The sequence below is a fragment of the Carcharodon carcharias genome, chromosome 15 (genome assembly GCF_017639515.1).
Source record: "Carcharodon carcharias isolate sCarCar2 chromosome 15, sCarCar2.pri, whole genome shotgun sequence".
Classification (NCBI taxonomy): domain Eukaryota; kingdom Metazoa; phylum Chordata; class Chondrichthyes; order Lamniformes; family Lamnidae; genus Carcharodon; species Carcharodon carcharias.
This window is the reverse complement of record NC_054481.1, coordinates 34,978,221-34,991,044: the sequence shown is the minus strand read 5'-3', so window position 1 is coordinate 34,991,044 and position 12,824 is coordinate 34,978,221. Positions and strand designations below refer to the sequence as shown.

Below are 12,824 nucleotides of genomic sequence, written 5' to 3'. Positions count from 1 at the left end.
AGGACTTTTTTGAAATCTCCCACTCAAATCTACTTTCTCCCTGCTACCACAGGCAGCTGAACTTTCATCTCTCAAACTTCAGAGGACCTCCAGTATTTTTTAAATATTAATTTTATTATCCTATTAATAGGGGTTTGACTGCTCGGTTTATTTAATTTGCATGACTGAGCTATCAGTTTATTTTTCAACTTGCACTAAAGAGATTTGATTTTTTTTTTTGCAATCTTCTCGCTTATTTTTGCGAAGGTGTTGACTCATGGGGCAGGATTTTCCGCACCCGCCCGCTGCTGGGATTTTTCGGTCCCCCCGCAAGTCAATGGACTTCTAGCTGGGGCGCGGCCTTGCCCGCAGCGGGTCCCACCCGCAATGGGGCCGGGAAATCCCAGGCATGATGTTTGTCCTTTTTATCAGGTGATACCAGCACACTCGTACAATGCCCAAATGCACATTTATGTCAATAAAAACAAAGTGTCAGCAGATGAGTTGGCAACAAGCAACATCACAACTGAACCTAACTTGGGGATGGAATTTCATCTTCACTGTTTGGACAGTAATCTGCCAGGCCTATTGCTTGTTCTTTGTAGGACCTTCCTGATATCTGTGGTATTCAATGGTCGAAATATGACATCACACCCCTCCCCTGCTAAATAGCCTAGGTTTAATTTTAAGATTATGCCACTTTGTTCTGGAGGAAATAGTTTCGCTGTACCTCCCCTATCAGATCCCACTTTCATTCAGAACCTCAATTAGATCAGCTTTTCAGCTTCCATATTGAAGGGAGTACAAGCCATGTTTAGGCAGCCTCTCCCAGTAATTTAGGCTGGGATTTTCCACTCCGGGCTTCAGTCCCATGGCAGGGGCTGGAAACGGGAGTATTTCCTTCCACTGAGCCCAGCAGGAAATCAAGCCAAATCTCATAACGCTGGGCTCATTAATTATGCAGTGGGGGGTGGGGAGGGGGTGGTCTTCCCAACCTTATTGGTGGCGGGACAAGCCTGCATCCCGCCATCATATCCGGGCACTATATTTAAAAGGAACCCAGACAGCTGCAGCTCTATCTCACTCTAAACTACGGTCCAGGAAATGGCTCAGGGAAAACCCTGGCAGCATTGGCACAAAGAGTCAGTGATGCATCCATGGGAGTCCTGCTGAATACAATGGAAGGTGGAGGCCCACCCGACTCTTACCATGGGAGGCAGTTGCCAGAGTGGTGAAAGCGAACAATACACCAGAGGACAGCCCTGCAATGCAGGAAAAGGATGAACAACCTCCTCTGCAGCACCAGGATAAGTGAACCCTCTACTGCTCAAATTTCCCTCGCAGTGGTAACTGGGACGAGGGGAGTGGGTGTTGGTCTGATGTAGAGGGAACCAACAAACACAGCTGATGCCATGCCTCCTCGTGCCTTATCCTTCTATCTGAATGAGCTCACCACTCTGGAGGGTGCTGCCAAAGAACCCCAGTGGACTAACTGCCGTGCATCTTTCACATGACATGACATAGAGGAGCCAGTGGGTTACTGCTGTCGACTGGCAGCGTATATACGCTACCTGCATCCCAAGTGCTCTCAAACCATCTTCTCTCCTTGTTGTGCACCAACTTGACCTGCACAAGTGCAAGAGAGGGGAGACGGGAGGGGGCATGGCTAACTCAGGCAGTTCACGCCATACGAAGATAGGGCTGCCGAGCTGGCAGGGAAGGATCAGGACCAGGTATGTGGAGACAGTGAGTTAAGTGTCCGGCCTCCATCTAGTAAGGAACAATGTTTAATGACTACCTAGAAACCCAAGGGTCATGCGTGGTGCCTTGTTGGAGGCAGCCCATGCAGTCACTCACTCTCTCCTCGCAATTGCAGGTGCCAGCAGGGACAGGGTGAAGCCAGTCCCTGAACCTGACTCCACCAGCAGCTCCAGCCGCAGAGGAGCGAGAATGATGAGATTGCAATGGCGAGATTGCACCTGTAGAGCTGACACAGCAGCCATCTGCACCCTCCACCAGCCCAGAGACACACCTCGGTGGGTACAAGAACTAGTTCAGGCAGGGTCTCGGAATCTGGCAGTCACCACAGACACATTTCTGCAGCAGGAGGAGGCAGGGGTAGCCAAGCTGACTGGCACTTGGGATTGCTGGGGAAGAAGCCCCTGCAAAGTCCTAGTCCGATGATTGATAGCCTCTCGGAATGGTCCTGGACAAGATACTTGAGATGCAGCAGGAGGTGGGGGAACATCAGGCAGAGGTGTTGGAGGCATTCAACAGAGTGGCACGTGAGGCACAGGTGTCTGTCCGCCTGCTGTCTGAAGTTATATCGACATGCGTGCGCTTTGAGGTCTATATGGGGAGGGTAGCAGATGCCGTGGAGACCCCTGTCCAATAGAATGCCCAGTTTCTGATGGAGATGTGTGCAGAGCGACACTCCACTGCAGTATCCATGGGTGGAGTTTCGCTGGGGCTACGTAAGAGGGTAATAGGGCACCTCAACCTCCATTCAGGTGCCCCTCATCCTCAGAGTCAGGGAGGGGCCCTCAGACACCCAAAGAGAAGAGAAGCAGCAGGTAAACTCCCTGGGGCTCCACTCAGGGCTCTTGGAGGTTGTGCGGCCCTTTAAAATCCCCTTTTGTCTGTGACCCCCATCAGCTTCAGCCTCTGACCGCAGAGGGTGCACCTGCAAGAGACCCAAAGTAAGCCAGGGCCCTCCAGGCCTCAATATGCCTGCCAAAGCCAAGGTCAACAGGCTGCCTCCATCCCTGCTGCAAATGTCAGGATAGCACCTAGACGCAGTGGCAGGCAAAAAAAAATTAAGAAGTCCTGATGTCACATGTGGTTGCAAGGGTTCACCGATCATTGTTCAATTTTGTAAATAAATAGTCACTTGTATTTTTAGAAGGCCTGTGTTTCCCAGTTGATAAGCCTGTGCTCACCCACTATATACAGCCAGACAACCCACACTGGGTCTGTGTCCCCCAGAAGCATGTGTGCACAGGGAGGCATCGATCTTTGCCAGGGCCCTTGCCAGCCATATGCAATAAGCCTCCTGTGCATGCTGTCCCTTTGCCATTCATACCCTCCTAGATTCCCAAGCCTTTGCTTTGGCAGTACTACATGCTGGGGCTCCCCTTCAGTTGTTCAGTTGAGCTAACCTGCAGCTCCGCCCACCCAATGACCCAACTCCCGTCCAGCCTCTTGATATCTCCACCATGAGGTACAGGATAGTTGAGCGGCCATGGTGCTAGTGACATTTGAGGTGCTGTCCAATACTTTTCACCCTACCCCCATTGCCCACACCCTTTCCCTTCCCCTGCAGCCACCACCCCCACCCCATCCCAGCCAACTCATAACCATTGACCCTCCTGGTGTTACCTTTAACCTCACCACAGTCACATAGAACCACTCCACCACCACCCTCCCCACCCCACCACCATAAATCACCCTTTGTCCAGTGCAGGTTAACATTACCGTCCCTCTCATTCCCACTAACTGTTGAGATGTCCCCTCCACAGTCCTACCAACCCCCAGAATCCACACTTATTTCTGTCTACTCTCCAACAACCCTTAGCGCCCCTTCACCCACCATTGCAGGACCCTCGCCCTCCCACCCTACAGGATCCCAATGCCCCCTTTAACCCTCATCATCCCTTCATATCACGTATTCCCTCAGTTTGCACCACCCCAGGACTCAGCAGTTGACAGAGCAGATCCCTTCCTCCACATGCCTCCACTGCCCATTCACCACCCCCCTTCACTGCCTGTTCACACAAACCATCCCACTGCCTGTTCACACACTTCACACCCCCACACTGCCCATTCACACTTGCACACTGCCCCATCACGCCACTGCCCATACTCCTCTGCGGCTCTTTCCATTCTCCTGCTCCATAAACCACTTCACCCATCCCAGACCCCCGGAGCTTTTCATTCTTTCCCCCACTTACAACACCCAATATTCCCCACCCTTTCTAGGCCTCTGCACCTGCCCCACCTCTTCTTCCCTTTCCTCCCCATCTTGCCCCCACAACAGGAAGACCATTGCTATGCCACACAACCTGATGCTGCCACACACCTGCTGGAGAGTCCACCCGAGTGATGGCCTACCTAATAGATGGTCCACGTGGTGCTCAAGAAACCACCAGCTTCAGAGTACTCCATCTTTTCCAGCGTCCGATATCTATCCCAAGCCTCCAAACCAGCAAGTGCACACCATGTTGATCCGGACATGTTCCAGATCACCGTGGATATCCCAACTGCAGGGGGAGGGGGGAAATGATTGGACAAGGGGAAGGAGAATTTCCAGTCAGGGATAATTTGGATCCCATCAATGGGATGCAAAAGGGCTCCTGTGGCAGGATTGGCTACACACCATTATCCTGCCACAACAGTTGGGACCGTAAGTTCGTGTCATCAAATCCCACTGTCGGGAAACTGATTTTTCACGGTCCCACAGGATTGTCCACCCCCGCCCACCACAATGCCTGCTGGTGGGAGGGAGGGGGGTACAATTCCACCCTTAAGGCAGAATATTTTGTCCCGCGGGCAGGCACGCGCTCGGCCCAAACAGGAGTAAAATAGTGCGCGATGACATCGGGTGAGCATTCCAACGTCATCGGGCAATCGTGCAATATTTCGTTCGATGGGCACGTGGGTGCGGGAACGGTGCCCGCCATTAATTAAGCAGCTACTTAAGGCCATTAACAATCCAATTGACTGATTTTACCTTCCCTGTGCAATTATCTACTCATCGCACGGACAAAACAGGCAGGTGGCTAGCTGGCATTTTCACAAACCTCATCCAAGGGTGGAATAAAAAGGGTCAGCAGCATTGTCAGTGTGAATAGTGAGGAGTTTTGGAGATAGTTTACAGCTGGTTGCTTATTGGCACTTGGCAGCTTCATCTCTGTTCGGGGCTTCATTCTTAGCATTTCCAAGCTTCATTTCAGGACTCATTGCTGTCTGCCAGGCCCCCTCCGGATTCAGACCATGTGGACCATTCCAGGTATCAGACAGCCTTCCCTTACCCTGGTAATGGGGATTGTGGTCTCCGCTAAAGGCACCTCCTCTGAGGAGGAAGAGAGGGGCGGAAGGTGGAGGAGGCTAGGTGTCCCAATGTAGCTTCCAGGAGAGGGGCCTGTGGAAGGAGAGGTACAGGCACTAGGGGCATAGGGCCAGCAGATAGTCCAACGGAAGGGGCCACAGCAGATGCCACTATCCTGTTGCCAGGGTTTGGAGACAGTGAAGCAGCTACCTCAAAATGTCTGAGGTGCAATGCTGAAGGAGACCCTGCCTCTCAAATGAGACCATTACCTCCATTTGCTAGATGATTGGGCCTGAGATCAGCTCCGACTGTATGGGCGGACACCCCAGTGGCTCTGAAGGTCACAGTGATCCTCAACTTTTATGCCTCCAGCTCTTTCCAGGGGTCGGTGGGGGATCTGTGTAGAATCGCCCAATCAGCTGTCCACGCTTGTGTCAAGCTGGTGATAAAGGCCCTGTTCAGGTGGGTACTGACCTTTATTCTTTACCGTACAGATGAGCCCAGCCAGGCTGAGTGAGCCAGAGGCTTTGCAGGTGTTGCTGGGTTCCCCCGTGTCTAGGGTGCAATAGACTATACACATGTTGCCATCAAGGCGCCAGCAGGTGAGCCCGATGCCATCGTCAACAGGAAGGGCTTCCCCTCCATGAACGTGCAGATAGTGTGTGACCACAGGATGCTGATTGTGCAAATCTGCGCAAGGTACCCAGGCAGCTCCCATGATGCTTGCATCCTCAGACACTCCCAGGTGCCGAGGCTCTTCAGTGCTCCAGCCTGGCTGGATGGATGGCTGCTGGGGTGACAAGGGCTATCCGTTGAAGAGGTGGCCCATAACACCTCTCCGCCATCCAAGAACAGAGGCAGAGCAGTGTTACTATACAAGTCATGCCTCCACAAGGACAGTGGTAGAGAGGACCATCGGTCTTCTCAAGATGAGCTTCCGATGCCTGGACCGTTCAGGAGGAGCACCACAGTACCCCCCATAGCGGGTGTCACTGATAGTGGTTGCATGCTGTGCTCTCCCACAATCTGGCATGGGCAAGGGGGGACCCGTTGGCGGAAGAAGATCTTGACACAGCTGCACAGGCCACAGAGGATGAGTCCAGTACTGAGTCAGAAGAGGAGCCCGGTGAGGAGAACCCTGAGGGCATGGAGGCAGACCTCAGTAACCTCCAGGGAGGTAGGGATGCCTTGATCCAATGCTCTTTCAGCTAGGCTACCAAAGATCAGCTTCAAGCACACCCAGGGCTGCCTCCTCCATCACGGATGTCTGAAATGACCCTTTCGTTTGAACACAGAACACTCAGTGCTTGTGCAATTAAGTTCAGAGCCACCTATGTCTAGCATTACATACTAGTGTTCCCTGCACCAATGAAATAAAAAGGTGAAGCATACTCAGGCCATGAAGACAAAAACATAATTTATGTCATTCTGACAATTCAATAATGTTAACAGGAACGGTTCTGGTATTCAACATCAGACCAGTATACATAAAGTTAATAAAAATGAACATAAAATCACATGTCCTTCTTGTGCTCATGGTGCCTTTAACTTAGGTTTGTGAGTGCTATGTCTTGGTGCTCCCACCTTGCTGGCACCGGCATTGGAGACAGCCTGCTGACTCTGCTGTCTTGTTGGCCTTGATGACCTTGGCAGTTGTCCTCTGGCCAGTGGATCCTGTGCTGGCATCGCCTGGGAGGGAGCGGCCAGTGCCACGGCTGGCATCTCCCCAGTCGCTGCAGCCTCATCAGATGCCACAGTCACTGGCAGAGAGGTGGAGGAGCTGCTGCCATCATCCAAAGCGCCCTGAGGAGCCCGCACAGTCAACAGTTCATGCGCCAACATAAGGTCATTGTGGACCTCCCTGCTCATCATTGATGGACAGGCATCTAGCTGGGACACTGGGTGCCTCATCCATATCCCGCACTGACACTGACCACCTGAGGCCAGTGCCTGTGTGAGGGCTTGCAGGCCCCAGCACAACCCCAGGAACCCCTCATTCTGCCCCTGGAGCTGCCCCTCCCATGAGAATCGCCACTCTCAATGGAGGAGGCAGTGCGCTTGGCCATGACAGTCAATGCAGTGCTCACACTCCGCATGGACTCCTACATAATGGAGTCCATGGCACGCATACCCTCATGGATCTCCGCCAGATCCTCCCACATATCTGACTGGACATCCAGCATCTGGCATCTCCAGTACATGGACGACTCCAGAGGTTCATCATCATCCTTTGATTGAGCATCATCCTGGTCCCCAGCAGTCCTCTGACTGCCGACGCCCAGGACACACTCTGCCTCTGCCTGCACCTCAAGCGATTGTGAAGTGCCCTTGTCAATATGCACTGGTATACTAACTGCCACTCTAATGCCCACTGAGATGCTAGTATCTGCGCTGGGGCCTGCTTCAGAGAGTAAGTGTGACAAAGGTGCAAATGATGCCTGGTGCCAGGGGTGGCCCTTTGGGGTCCTGAGATCAAATGTCTGCTGGTAAAGCTTAAAGTGAGAAGGTCTCGTCATTAGTTAAAGTCATCACTCTGTCACTGTGCATGCCAGGCACCCTGATGAGAGAACAGAGATCTGCATCATGGTGCCATCGTCTTCTAATGATTAACAGGGACACCAGGTTCGAGGCTCACGTCAGTGAAGAGATTACACTAGAATGGTTGCACAAGCCAAAAATCTCACCTCTGTGCACTGCACTCATACCTTCATCAGGCACCTCCACCTCTCCACGCCCGGTTGCATGTGGGCCATGCCGGCTCTCAAGCTCCAGGGCATCTTGCTGATACCACAAAAGTATTAGGAGGCTAGTGGGGCCTCCGCCAGTCCACGATCTTTCTATATTGTTGTGGGCTGTCTTCTCCCGAAACAACAGAGGAGGATTGATTAGTCCACTCTGTACCTGCAGAGCCATTGCAGCCTGGCCAACCCCAGCTAAGGAGAACATCCGGCATGATTGACAGTTGGCACCCAGACTCTAGCACCCCTGAGGTCCATGGGGGAACAGCCAGACCTTAACACATCTGCACACTGACCCATGCCATCACGATACTCACCCTTCCTGAGTTCAGCAAGTCATTGAAGCATTTCCGGCACTGCACCCGGGAGTGTCGCACCATGTCACAGCTGCTGACCAGTGCTGCCATCTCCTCCCATGCCCTCTTGGTGAGGTGCAGTAGCCTCCCCCTCCCATCTCTGGGAACATGCAGGTCCCTCCTGGCAGTCACCTCCTCCAGGAGGATGACGAGGCATTCATCAGAGAAGCAGGCGGCCAAGTGACCACCCGACATGCCCTCCTGCCTGCCATGTCCAGCTGCACTCAGGTCCATCTCAGGGAACGTCCTCCATGGCAACCTTCCAGGAACTGCCTGGTCCACTTTTAAACTGGCACCTGTGTCGCCATTGGACCCAGTGGCAGACAGGCCCTGGCACCCACATGGCTCTTCCTATCCAGTGTGGAGCCGCATTTCACACTGGGCAGGCCTTAATTGGTCCGCTAGCGTGAAATCGTGGTTGGAGCCGGATTGCAGGCGGCCGTCTGTTTCGTGGCTGCTCCCAGGCCTGCCTGCCACACTGCCCGCTGAAGGGAAAATCTTGCCCTTAATCTTTGGTATAATTCTGGGCAATCTGCAGTGGACCTGTTCCAAGGCCGGTATATCTTTCCTGAGGTTTGGTATCTAAGTCTGAACACAGTATTCCAGATGAATTCTGGTTGAAGCACTGTACAAATGAAGCTTCAGTTACTCAATTTTAAATTCTAATCTTCTTGAGATAAAGACCAAGTTTCCATCAGCCTATTTTTTCTTACTTTTTGGACTTGTGTACTTGTTTTTAATGATTCACATATAAGGAACATTTAAGTTCTGTTGCTCCATCTCAGCTCCTAGTCTCTTATCAGCAAGAAAATGTTTTCTCAGAACCAAAGTGGAGGACTTCACAGTTCCCTATATTTAACTCAATGTGTCATTATTTTACCTAAAAGCATAGTTAGACTATGTCCTTTTATAAAACAAAAACAGAATTACCTGGAAAAACTCAGCAGGTCTGGCAGCATCGGTGGAGAAGAAAAGAGTTGACGTTTCGAGTCCTCATGACCCTTCGACAGAACTAGGTGAATCCCAGGAAGGGGTGAAATATAAGCTGGTTTAAGGTTGGGGAGGGGGTGGGGGGGGAGGGGGTTGTGTGGGGGGAGAGAGGTGGAGGGGGGTGGTGTGGTTGTAGGGACAAATAAGCAGTGATAGAAGCAGATCATCAAAAGATGTCACAGACAACAGAACAAAAGAACACATAGGTGTCGAAGTTGGTGATATTATCTAAACGAATGTGTTAATTAAGAATGGATGGTAGGGCACTCAAGGTATAGCTCTATTGGGGGTGGGGGGAGTATAAAAGATTTAAAAATATTTAAAAATAATGGAAATAGGTGGGAAAAAGAAAAATCTATATAATTTATTGGAAAAAAACAAAAGGAAGGAGGAAGAAACAGAAAGGGGGTGGGGATGGAGGAGGGAGGTCAAGACCTAAAGTTGTTGAATTCAATATTCAGTCCGGAAGGCTGTAAAGTGCCTAGTCTGAAGATGAGGTGTTATTCCTCCAGTTTGCGTTGGGCTTCACTGGAACAATGCAGCAAGCCAAGGACAGACATGTGGGCAAGAGAGCAGGGTGGAGTGTTGAAACGGCAAGCGACAGGGAGGTTTGGGTCATTCTTGCGTACAGACCGCAGGTGTTCTGCAAAGCGGTCGCCCAGTTTACGTTTGGTCTCTCCAATGTAGAGGAGACCGCATTGGGAGCAACGAATGCAATAGACTAATTTGGGGGAAATGCAAGTGAAATGTTGCTTCACTTGAAAGGAGTGTTTGGGCCCTTGGACGGTGAGGAGAGAGGAAGTGAAGGGGCAGGTGTTGCATCTTTTGCGTGGGCATGGGGTGGTGCCATAGGTGGGGGTTGGGGAGTAGGGGGTGATGGAGGAGTGGACCAGGGTGTCCCGGAGGGAACGATCCCTACGGAATGCCGACAGTGGGGGTGAAGGGAAGATGTGTTTGGTGGTGGCATCGTGCTGGAGTTGGCGGAAATGGCGGAGGATGATCCTTTGAATGCGGAGGCTGGTGGGGTGATAAGTGAGGACAAGGGGGACCCTATCATGTTTCTGGGAGGGAGAAGAAGGCGTGAGGGCGGATGCGCGGGAGATGGGCCAGACACGGTTGAGGGCCCTGTCAACGACCATGGGTGGAAAACCTCGGTTAAGGAAGAAGGAGGACATGTCAGAGGAACTGTTTTTGAAGGTAGCATCATCAGAACAGATGCGACAGAGGCGAAGGAACTGAGAGAATGGGATGGAGTCCTTACAGGAAGCGGGGTGTGAGGAGCTGTAGTCAAGGTAGCTGTGGGAGTCGGTAGGCTTGTAATGGATATTGGTGGACAGTCTATCACCAGAGATTGAGACAGCGAGGTCAAGGAACGGAAGGGAAGTGTCAGAGATGGACCACATGAAAATGATGGAGGGGTGGAGATTGGAAGCAAAATTATTAAATTTTTCCAAGTCCCGACAAGAGCACGAAGCAGCACCAAAGTAATCATCGATGTACCGGAGAAAGAGTTGTGGGAGGGGGCCGGAGTAGGACTGGAACAAGGAATGTTCCACATACCCCATAAGGAGACAGGCATAGCTGGGGCCCATGCGGGTACCCATAGCCACACCTTTTATTTGGAGGAAGTGAGAGGAGTTGAAGGAGAAATTGTTCAGTGTGAGAACAAGTTCAGCCAGCTGGAGGAGAGTGGTGGTGGATGGGGATTGTTCGGGCCTCTGTTCGAGGAAGAAGCTAAGGGCCCTCAGACCATCCTGGTGGGGGATGGAGGTGTAGAGGGATTGGACGTCCATGGTGAAGAGGAAGCAGTTGGGGCCAGGGAACTGGAAATTGTTGATGTGACGTAAGGTGTCAGAGGAATCACGGATGTAGGTGGGAAGGGACTGGACAAGGGGAGAGAGAAGGGAGTCAAGATAATGATATGTCCTTTTATAACCTCCCACTCATACAACTTGCTGTCTATCCTAACCTAGTGTTATCTGCAAACTTAGATAAAGAAATAGAGAGTTTTATATCCAAGTCATTATCATAAATGCTGAAAAGGTGAGCCCCCCAGTGCAGATTCCTAGAGAATATCAGTTGTCACATCAGCTGCCAGTCAAAGAATAAATCCTTTATTCCAAATCTCTCACTGGGATTTTCCAGTCTAACCCACAGCAACTCCACTGTGGGCAGGAACAGAAAATCTCAGCTTCTGTCCCCTACCTCCCAACCGATTACTGACTCTGTTGCATGCTTACCTTCAATTTCATACGCTTCCATTTGGTTTATAATCTGAACATTATATAGTACCTACCCGAAGTCCATTTGACAACATCCCTACCCGCAATGTTAGTAACCTCCTCAAAAAATTCAACTAAGTCAGTCAAGTTCCTCAGTGGGATAAAAATTCATCTTGGGCAGTGTCGCATTGGCCACTCACATTACACCCTGTCTCATGTTCAATGCCATTGACTTCAGTAGAGCTGAATATAGGCTAGAGCATAGAACAGGTGGTAGATGGAAAACTGCCCGCTCTTTGCTACAGCCCAAGATGAATTTTTACTCTGATAATAGATTGCATTCACTTGCCACATAATTGATGTCCAACTGACGGATCTATACTTCTCTTTTGATAACATGTGGTGAAAACCATTAGTTTCTGGAGATTTGTCTCCAGAATAGATTACCAGATCTATTACTCAGACAGGTTCATTCATTGGATAAAAATATTGGCACAGAATTCTCTGCAATGGTGATACTGGCAATGGACACCAATGTTAGGCCACTGTGTTCCCCCATCTAGTGTATTTTATAATAAAATAATTACAGTATGTCACAGGAAACAAAATAGCCCACTATTTGGAACAGTGTGGCCAATGTCTGACATACATCCAAGGTGCAGAATGGAATAACAGGTTATTTTTGCTTTGTTGATTTTAGTGGAAGAAAATTAAGTGAGTTCTATCAAAGGAGAACAATCAAACCACTCCACCACCGCCCCCCCCCACCCCCAAACACCCAACCCTGCTCTCCCCTCCAAAATGGACGCACATGCCTTAGCCAAGCTGTTTCATACACAGCTACAACACAGGCATCTACCCTGACAATGTGGGAAACTGTCCAGATATGTCCTGCCCACAGAAAGTAGGACGAAGTAGGACAAATCCAATCCAGCCAATTACTGCACCACAAGATGGCAGGGACAGTCCAGGAGACAACTTGCCAGAGGCTGAGGTCATCCCCCTGGGGTGGAGAGAGATGAGTATTGCAAGGGCCCAGCAATAAAAGAAGAACCTCCTTGTCACATACGAACAGTTGTATCAGGCAGTCTAAATGCTGCCAAAGCATTTCAGCACCACGGCTGAAAGTGTGGCTCATTTCACTTCAGTTTGTGTAGTGGTTTCAGCACTCTGCAACTTAACTTGGGGGTTATGATGACCTCCAGGAATGCTTCAGCCAGGTCATCACAATAAGAATCCATGTTCATTGTGTTTGCAGCTTTGGTGGAAACTCAAATGGCTGTTGTAAAGACCCTAGGTACAAAATTAACAGAGACAGGCATCAGCCTTGGTGAGGCAGATTATCCACCTTGGATAGACTGATGGAGCAAATGAGTAGGGGCTTCCAAGGTGTTGCTTATGTTCTGCAATCTGCTTTCCTGCACATCAGTAAAAGTGAGCCCCAACCCCATTGGAGTGACAGTGACACATCTGCTGCCCTTTCTGAGGATGT

At 50.7% G+C, this 12,824-nt stretch overlaps 1 protein-coding gene and 1 long non-coding RNA gene across 2 annotated transcripts in view; one reads left to right on the top strand and one right to left on the bottom strand.

Annotated features, from left to right (window-relative positions):
• Window positions 1–12,824, bottom strand: part of LOC121288495 (transmembrane protein 114) — a 133,722-nt gene that overhangs the window by 35,476 nt on the left and 85,422 nt on the right. The gene's annotated exons all lie outside the window — the stretch shown is intronic.
• The window catches only part of LOC121288496, a 98,688-nt gene that overhangs the window by 4,592 nt on the left and 81,272 nt on the right, over window positions 1–12,824 (top strand). The gene's annotated exons all lie outside the window — the stretch shown is intronic.